This window comes from Coloeus monedula (assembly GCF_965178545.1).
Source record: "Coloeus monedula genome assembly, chromosome: 8".
NCBI lineage: Eukaryota > Metazoa > Chordata > Aves > Passeriformes > Corvidae > Coloeus > Coloeus monedula.
Window position 1 is genome coordinate 460691 of NC_138788.1, and position 10300 is coordinate 470990.

Sequence of the window (10300 nt, forward strand, 5' to 3'; positions counted from 1 at the left end):
ATAACGATATCAAATACCCATTCTAGAATTACTCTATATAATGTAAATTCTAGAAACATGAAATAGATATTAAATATTGTAAATTCTATATAATAACAACCAGGAGCAACCTGGTCTAGTGGAAGGTGTCCCATGGCAGGGGGGTAAAAAGCAGCTGTTAATTGGATGGGGTTAATGAGCTGATCTCCAGCCTCACTGGGGTGCATTCCCTGGAGGAACAGCATTTCTTCCCAGGGAAGCACCAGCAAGAGGGTGCGTGGTCTAAAATACCTACAAAAAAAGAAACTCAGAGTGTGTTTTTACATTAAAAAAAACAAGTGCTCGTCGATCAGTTTTATTGCTTTTCATGAAAGCTGGTTTTCTGCAGGTTTCTGACCCTCAGTTAACTCCTAATTCTCCACTCTCCTCACCTTGTTCAGGGCTTGGAGTGTGGGAATACAGCTGAGGGGATCGGAGGTTATTTTTGGGGTAATTAAATATTTAAATCCCAGCCAGCAGTCCTGAGGCATTTATTTCAGGGCAGGAAACACGGATCTGTGGCTGGTTTTCTGCTCTGTTGGTGTTGATCGCAGATCTGCATCTCATTTCCAGGGGGACACAGGGCATCCCTACAGCTCTGGGTGCCGTCACCTATTTTTAGGGCTTTGTTTTGTCTACAAACCCTTTTTCCCAAGCCTGCAGGTTCATAGGAGAATGGGAAATGCTCTGTGTTGCAGCCAAGGGGAAGCGCCAACACTCCCCAAAATCACCCCACTGCACCCTTGGCTGTACATACAGGCTGGGGTGGGTCACAGAAGCTCTTAACATCCCTTAAAAAAACCCCAATCCACCCCTTATTCCACCTATGGAAAAAGTTATTGGTGGCATTGGTGATGGTGGGGCTTAGAGGCGGTGAAATGTGGAGCTGGAGGACACTGAACACAGCTGCCTTAATAAATGGTGCAGGTGGGTCTTTTGCCTGCGGCAGAGAAAAGGAGAAAGATTTTACTTCTACGATTATCTATATTCCCGTAGGAGCCCTGCCCACGTGCTCCGGGCTGCACCACACCATTTTCCCAAAAAACACCCAGGATGCCGCATCCCATCGGCTCCTCCCCTCCACCCCGCAGCCTCAAGGGGAGTGAGGACAAATTGTCCTCAGGTGGGACCTACCCTGAGCCCCTCCCTGGGAGCTCAAACCCAAACCAGGCACACCTGTAACCCTCCCCTCCCTCCCCCAGTTTCCACTTGCGTTTCCCCCCTCGCTGCTCAGAAGCCTTGAGCACGGAGCAAAGGAGGGATGCTCCTTCTTCCACACCAAAATACCCTGCATCATCGTCCAAGGATTTTTTGACCGGTTTGGGAGCCTGGCTCCATTGCCTTTTATAAAATAGTGGTTTAATGACTTCTTTTCCCCCTTTTTTTCTGGCTACAGTGTGGGGGTAATGTGGCAATGGGGCTGTTTGTTGCTGTGCTACTGCCTAATGAGATTATATTTCACATGGATAATTAATTAATGGATTATTAACGCTTCTATTTGCCTTCCCCATCCCTGAGGTTTTGGGGTATGCTGGTATGTCCTTTCCAGGTTTTTCTCTGCAGCAGATGTGCTGCACTTGTCTTCTTGTCTTACAGCAAAGGCCATGATTGAGGGTGTAATTAAAAAAATGTATAAATTGAGGCACGGTTAACCTGTAACCATTGGCTGAATGGTATTTGCTATTCATACAGGGACAAAATCTGTCTTTTAAATCCCTATTAAAACGTATTTTAATATAAAATACTTCTTCAAAAAATAGAGGAAAAGCTTTTTGGAACAGACTAAAACCCCTGTGACTCGAGATGTGGGGAGTTCAAGGTCAAAATCTGCTTTGGAAGTGGAGGCATCCCCAAGTCCATTCCCCCTGCGAGGACCTGGGTACAGAGGTACTTTCTCACTACTCAGCTTTTGCCTTTGGATGGAGCTTTTTGGTGTGAGGAATGTTTTGGGGGAGCTTTGCACCACGTGTACTCTTGGATTGGCTACCTCCTTCCAGAGAAAGCAAAGCTTTCTGCCAGAAGCCTTTTTTTCTGGGAGAATAATAATATAGATAATAAATAATTATGTAAATCGGCTGTGTGGGGAATGACAAGGTGGCAAGAAACTTTATCCCAACCCCACCATCTCTCTGTGAAACTCCCCCTGAATAAATTGGCCTGGGAGATCCCCTTTCCTTTGAGATTATATTTTTTTTTACTCCAAAATGTGCAAAAATACAGCTGGTCTTGGCTAGATTCTCCTTTCCTGCATCTTTGCATCAGACAGGGGCCCTGGCAAAGGGACCCCTCTTTGGGATTCACAGAGGTAGAAGGAACAGGGCTGCTCTGACCTCAGCCAGGGATTTTATTCCTCCTCCTCCTCTTACGGGTGAGTAGAAATCCTTGGAAGCTGAACTTCACGTGTCTTTATGTTTTTTATCCATCCAAAAGGGAAAATGTGCCGAGGAGCCAATATTCCACTGGCACGTGGAGCTGCAAGGGGAAACCTGCCACAGCCCCAGGCAAATCTCTGCAGCTATCAGGGGCTTCAGGGCTGTGTTTTTCCCTGAAAATCCCCCTTTCCCCTCTTTTTCTGCCCAGCTGTGGCAGCTCTGCCAACTGCACCCAAGTCCCACAGCCATCAACTTTTCAAGGCCCAGGTCAGGAGTCTTTCCCTTTAATTTTGGTGAAAATTAAGGGTGTTCAGGGCTGGGGGTGATAGAATTTCTATTTACAGCAGCAGGGAAGAGGCATGTTCTGGCTTGGGGCCACCACGAATAGCTCTGGACATGAGAGCTCTTAAAATGATATTAATAATAATAATAATAATTTCCATGTTTCCCTTGCTGGGATGTCCCCCTCCGGCAGAACTCCCCGACGAAACCTCTGCACGGGGAGCACATCTGGGTTTCATTTTACAGCTGAAGAATAGTAATTAAGATGCTTTTGCAGAGCCAGGGCTTGAAAAACTAAAAATAAAAGCCATATAGGCACAATACCAGACCTCCAAGCACTAGAAACTCTCCTTTCCCCCCGTTTTCACCCTCCCTGGACCCCTGGGCATGGCCAAGCCCCCTGTTGTTGTGGGGAGCAGAGGCAGGAACAAATCATGGGCTGAAAGGGGATGGTGCAGAGAAAGAGGGATTTTTGGCTAGATCCAGAAGAGCAATGGAAATGCTAACCTGTGTAGAGGGTGGCAGCAAGGGGAGGTTTTCCAAAGCTCCGAAAACTACGGACATCATGCAAAGCATCGGGCTTGGCTCCCTTCTTGCAGCAAAATATGTATGAACCATGGACCCCAGACTTGGAATGACTTTCTCCCTCTATTTCTCACTTTCCTTCCATGAATATTGCAGGGCAAAGGGGAAAAAGCAGCTGTTTTCCAGCCCTCCACCACCTCAGGGTGCTTCTGGCCCCAAGCAAATGAAAAATTAATTTTCCCCAGCTCAAGCTAAAAGAGGAGATGGGGCTCAATGAGATTCACTCAAAAGCACTCGCTGGCAGGTGGGGGTCATGGTGGAAAAATATCCATAGGCTGAGGGGATGAGCAAGGCCCTGGGGACTGGGAAATGCTCAGGAGTTTGATTTAAGAGGTTAAAAAAACCCCCAAAAATGGATTTGGGGTTTACGTGGCAGCAAGCTTAATCTCAGCAGGAGGATGATAAAAAATTAATAAGGTGGTCAATGTGTGGAGAGGGAAAGGCTCATCTGGGGGAGATGCTGGGCAAGGTTAACCTAGTTTGTATTGTGTGTCAGCAGGGAAAAGAGAAAGGGAAGGGCTGGGAATGCCAAGGTGGCAGGGATGGGCCTGGCTGTGCCAAGCCCTAGAGCTGAAGTGATGGTGGTGGGATTCCTGTCCTAAGTTTGGCCTTAGCTCAGGTGAGGAGAGGTTTAACACCCCCCTGGATCCCATGGATAGGCCGCACACGTTTCTCTTGGATGCCACAGCCATCAGGGAGCTTTAAGGCTCTGTGGTTTTGGGAAGGAGGATTCCATGGGTTTCCATCCACGGCAGCAGGAGCCCCTCACCCCGGCGACTGCCTCAGTCCCACCAAGGTGCTGCTGACCCGGAGTTCAACATCTGCTGCAGCTGTGCTGCATCTTGCGTTGCAGTTAGAAAAACAAGGATTTTTGGGGTTATTTTCTGCTTTCCCATCGTCGGGACCCGGCCCCGCCGGCGGAGCTCTCTCTGCGGCGCGGTTCCTAGAAGGAGAGCAACTTTTTCCCTCCTCCTTTCCAAGCCTCCACCGCTGACAGTAGGGGCTGGAAGCCATCCAGGGCTGTCGGTATAAATCTCGCTGACCTTGTTTCACCATCCCTTAACTTGCTGCTCAGCCGGGACCGGCGTCAGCTTCCACTTTCTGGCTCATTTGCCCCTTTTCCAGCTTTACAGTTTGGGTTCCTGAGCTTGTCTGCTCACCCCTGGGTGGGCAAGGGAATGAGGGGGGACTCTCAGCCCCTAGAAAACCTCCCAGTGAGGTTGCCAAGGCAAACATCTTGCAGGAATTTGCAGATGCAGCTGTAGCTGAGGAGAAACCCTGCTCAGAGGGGCAGTGAGATGCAGTTTGGTGGGATGAGGGAAAGATGCTTCTGTTTGGATTGGGCTGAACACAGGGCTCTGATCCCAAAAAACACTGCCTAGGTGCCACCAGGAGATGAGCCTTGGTAAGATTCGAGCTCTGTTCCCACCATGATGGGAGTTTGTTGCTCTCCAGAGGTTTCTTGCTGTCATCCTTGTGTTATTCCCAGCCTCCTGCGGTAACTCGATCTCATCTTTGCTGTCCCGTTGCTTCCAGGGGTTTGGCTGCAGGGGAATGGCCTCATGTCTCAGCTTGTGGGATGCTGGGCTCACTGAGGAAGCAGAGAGGATGGCAGCCTTTGGAGACGTGGGATGCAGAGCAGCTGGTGATGGGGACAAGGTAGGAAGAGGTGGTTTCCCACCCTGGCTGGATCAGCTGCTTTGCACACCCAGCTCTCTCAGGTCCTGGAAAAAGTCATGGAGAGCTTGGGTCCTCCCAGAAGTCCACAGCACTGTGTGCTACATCCATACAAAGCCCTTCATTTTCCAGCTCCAGTAAAGCCCCCTCTTAAAACATCGTGCTGATTCCAGTGTGTTTGGGGCCTCGTGGAAGAACACTGCCATTGTCACTTGGTTTTGTGATAGCATCCAGAATCTTTGGGATGCTGGCAGGAAGAGTTTGGTGGCAGGATATATCAGGGCTCGTATTTCCCCCAGGCCAGACTTGCAGCTCTGAGTTTGTGCAAGAGGTGTCCAGGGGACCTGAGGGATGTGCAAGGCATGGCTCTGCTTGTACAAATCCGAATGAAAAGCTCAGAAGCCTTTAAGTTGTATCCCGGGACCTTTTTGGAGGATTAGGGCAGCTAATTGGACTTTATTCTGGGTGTACCACAAGCTTGGAAAGCACCAGCCTGAGTAGGGGGGAGGTCAGAGGATATCAGAAGGCACAACAGATATCTGTGCATAGAGGGAAAGGGCTGTAGGAAAGCCAGGAAAATCCAAGTAAACGACACAAAGCCTCCTTGGTGTTAAGCAGCTGCAAGAAATATACAGATTAACCAGGAGGAAAAACTTTCCAGGATCAGAACAGCAAGACATGGCAAAAAAACACCCCACAAACAAACAAACAAAACCTCCTGGGGGCTTGTGGAGGCTCCCTCCATCTTTGGAGGTCTTAAAGTAGGGATTAGGGAGAGATCCGCCAGGAACGATCGTGCCTCGGGGCAGCCGGAGACCAGATGATGTGTCTGTCAGCTCCCTCCCTGCCTCCAAGAGCCGGGCTTGCGCTTCTCCTGCTCCTCTCCGGGACGAGCGCAACATCTTTGTCACTCTCCTTGGTGGTCTTCCGGCAGGGCTCCTAAAAATTCCCCCGGAAAGAGCTGAAATCCTGGAAAAGGGGTGGTTTTCGGCCAGGGGCTGCTGTAGAGAAGGAGGGGAAGATGCTCAGGGGGGTTTTCTCTCCCCTCCTGCCCCGGTGCTTCAGCAGCTGCTGTTTCCTGGTCTAATCCCGGGGCAGCTCCGCGTGTCTGAGGGATGAGGTCATGCTCGCTCACCCACAGCCCGCCGTGCTTCTGCTCCCATCCCTCCCTTTGGAGAGCAGGGTGGGATTGGAGCCTGCTGAGGCTCCAGGTCCCCGCACGGTGGGTTTGGGATGCTTCCCTAACCAAGCTTTGCCCTGCTCTGGGCATGGATACGTTGCACCTGGATGGGGATAAGTGTCAGGTAAAACCCCTGGCTGTGCCCCCTGCCCATTTTATCTGTGCCTGGGATGCTAATCCATCCCTCCCAGTGCTTCTCCTTCCTTCTTCCAGCTGTTTTTAAAACCTCAGACTAACCCGAACAGCTGGAAAACACTTCCCCCCCCCCCCCCCTTCTTCTCCTTCTTTAAATTTTTTTTGCAAATTTGACCACTTCTTGCCAGAAATCAGCCCGTGGTCCGAAGGTGGTTGCGCAACCTGAGTGCAGGGGCGGCTGTTTCAGAGCCTTTTGGATTAACAAACAGAAGGTTTAAACCTCTGGGAAGAAGAAATGTTACGAGCTAGGGCTGGAAATATAGTCCTGGCTTCTTACTCTGGTAGATCCCGAACTCCTGGCTCCCAAACTCATGATATTACGGGCAGAAAAGCCAGTTTAGGTAATTGGTGGAGATTGCTATGATTTTATTAGCCCTGGTGCCCTCCCCTCCAGGAGGCTTGCAAGGCTGAGCAAAACAACCAGTGCCCATAAAGGCACAAAAATAGACCCAATTAAGTGGGTTTGGGTTTTTTTTTTTCTTGTAAGGAATACTTCCAGCCTTTTGTGGAGGTTTTTCCAGTCCTCAAATTCAAGATTAATTGTATTTAGTGGCCAATAGCTGCATCTACTGCTGGTGGAGGGCGACCATCCCATGTGGGGATTTGGAACACGTCACCTGGGCTCTGGCTCCGAGTAGTACCTGGTGGGATGGGCAGGGCTTGGACACTGCATTGCTCCAGGATGGCCAGAAATTGGCACTGCCAGGTGAAAATCAGGCTTTGGGAATACTGGCTGGAGCCTCCTGCAGGAAAAGGAGCCTGATTTGGCATTTTAAAAGCAGCAGCTGTTGTCAACTTTCTTCTCTGGAAGCTGGGAAGCAAAACTGCTCCTCCCCAGGCCTAGAGGTCACCTAATAAATGGGAAAGTTCCCAGACCCATGTCACTGGTAAAGCTCAAGGCTGAAGAGGGAAGCCTTGAATCATGAAGAATTCCAGGGTGCATTATCCATGGAGGAAATGGGGACATGAGATAAAATAGCACCCGAGGAGGGGAAAAACAGGAAAAGGCACCTTTTGGACTCCAAAACGGAAAGGAAATGGTTAAGCCATAAAGTCATGGAGAAGGGTGGGACAGAGTTAAAGGCTGGGAAAGGCAAAGGCAGGAGACAAAGAGGAGAATAGAGGGGCCAAAGCAAAGGGGAAGGACAGGAGGGAAAGGACAAGGGGAAGTTGCCTTGCTGCTTCACTCTCCATCCTCTGTGACAAGAACTGAGAAGAGAAAGGCTGGAATGAACAAATTTTTCTGACTTAAATGATGGTGTATTGATAGAGATAACACAAAAATCCACACTAATCATTTAATATTTCGGGCAGGTGGGACCAACAGGTAGGGCTGGTGCCACTGTGTGGGTGACAAACGAACATCTCGTCATCTGGGAGCCCGAGAGATCCCTTTGGAAGTTGTCTTTTCACCACATCCAGCATGTCATAGGTACCCAAATCTATTTAATTATTATCTTTAGAAGGTGATAAATGAGGCAAGTTGTGTGTCAGCTCATTGCCATTGTCATTCAGCCAAAGTTATGCTGCCAAAGCCAGAGATTTGGTAACATCAGGGGAGGCATAAATGTCTAGAGGGACTGGATGAGTTCACAGATTTTGTGGATGAAGAAATAGTTTTTGCCTCTGAAAAACAGTAATTAAACAATGGTTTGCGGAGCTGTCCTTCATAAGAAAAGTGTGCCCTTTATTACATGTTTCATCATAAATCTATTCAGTCAAAATAAGGGCTTGTTCCAGCTTTGATGCTCCAGCAGGTGCATATCTTCCGAAATCACCCAAAATGCTCAGAGCACAAATTTTTCTTCCAATTCTTTTGCAAAGAATTTCTCGCAGGTCATTTCTCCTCTTTAATTGTAGATTGCACGAAGCAACAGAAGCATGAAAAGACTTAAATTGGGAATTAAAATCTGTTTTTATTCCAGCTTGAAATTCTCTACTTGAAATAAGTGTATTCATCTCTCCTTTTGGAGGCATCCTGTGGCTTTACCTACAGGGAATTTTGGACTGGATTTTGATCACCAAGACCTCAGCTTCTCCTCTTTGCCCCAAAACCCAACCCAATCACCCAGCTGGAAGGCAAGGCTCTCCACCCTCCTCTGAAGTGATGCTCTGGCAGTATTCCTTCTGGATAACACAACCTCAGAGTGATGCTTCACCAGAAATGGCTGCAGCAGGACCATCTCCAAGGGGTTCTCCATCCCCACATCTGGATCCTCCTTCCAGCACCCAGCAGCCCCATCATCCTCCTACACCAGCAGTGGAGGTAAGCAGGGTGTTCCAAAGGTGGCTTTTCCCAAATGGTGATCCTTTCCTACCATTCCAGGCATTGCTGTTCTGATGGGTTGGGAATAAAGCTCCAACTGAGGTCCTACCAAGGAAATCCGAAACCATAATCCTAATTCCTGATGGGAAGCTTGCAGGCTGGCACATTGTTTTCCCTCCTTGCCTTTTCCATCATGCCCTGGCCTCTGTGGCAGCTTGGATGACAAGTTCCTCAAGGCAGGAATTACCTCTTGGGAAAGGTTTTGGGTTGCTCAGTGTAACCCAAACAGCCCCTGGGCCCCAGGGGAATACAATTCAAGCACAACCAGCACAACTGGTGTTACTGGTGCTGCAGCATGGCCCCCTCCCTGGAGCTGGCCTTGGAGTCGTATCCAGAATGAAAAGATAGCCAGACACAGCAAATGCAAACGGTGCCAGGAAGCATGTTCCTCTGTGGTGATGGATGCCCCATCCCTGGAAGTGTCCCGGGCCAGGTTGGACATTGGGGCTTGGAGCAACCTGAGATAGTGGAAGGTGTCCCTGCCCATGGCAGGGGGTGGAATGAGATGATCTTGAAAGTGCTTTCCGACCCAAAGCATTCCACGATTCTATGATGTGGGAAGCCCTTTTACCGCAGTGCTGGATTTGTTGAATTCTGTTGAGTTTTTTAGGGGAGTACTTGATTTATTTGCCCCTTGTCAGGGTGGTGAGGAGGAGGAGCCTGAGGAAGCACAGCACGTATTGAACTGTGCAGTCCCACCTCCAGAGCTTTGGTGCTGCCCTTTGGAAAACCCAAGGGGTGTCGGTTTTCCTTGGAGAGCCAGCAAGTTGGCATCCAGAAACAAGGCCAGAACCTCCTTCCATCTGTTTCCCCCTAAAAACAGGGGGAGAGGGAAGAAGGAAAAATTAAATGGAATCATGGAATGGTTTGGGTTGGAAGGGACCTTAAAACTACTTTTTTTCAACCTCCTGCCATGGGCATGGACACCTTCCACTATCCCAGGTTGCTCCAAACCCCCTCCAACCTGGCCTTGGACACTTCCAGGGATGGGGCATCTTCAATTTCTCTGTTAGTGATGTTTCCACACCTGGATGTTTCCAAACAGGATGTTTACCTCCAGCTCACGCGGCGGCAGCGCTCTAAGTTGGGAGACAATTTGGCTCTCCCTATGGAGCGTCTCCGAGCGGGGTCCCGCTCCAGCGAGGGGCCGGGAGGTGGGATTTGGGGAGAGGGGCAGAGCTGGGGGGCTCCCCGGCTCCGGGAACGTCTCGCCTTTGTTCGGTCAGCGGTGGAGCAGGGCGTCCGCGGGGCGGGGAGGGATGGAGAGGCGGGATGGTGGGAGGGAGGAAAGGAAGGAGGAAGGGCTGCCCGAAAAGGCTTTTTTTTTTTTTTTTTTTTTTAAATCTCCAAGAAAAGAACGATCCACAGGCAACGCGAGAACTTTTTTTTTCCCCCCCGCGTGTTTAATAAGAAAAAGTATGTTAAAAAATTTTTGAGAAATTCGAAGAAATTTGATTAAAACCAGCCCGACCTCCCACCCCCTGGCCCAGACCCGGCCCCCGGCCCGCCCCACGCCGCCCGGGAGGCGGCAGAAGCGGCGGCAGCGGCGGCGGGAGCGCCGGCGGCCCCGGCGGCGGCGGGGGGAGGCGGTCGCCGGGCGCCGCCCGCCCCGCATCCCGCATCCCGCCGGCCCCGCATCCCGCCGCATCCCGCCGCCGGCCCCAA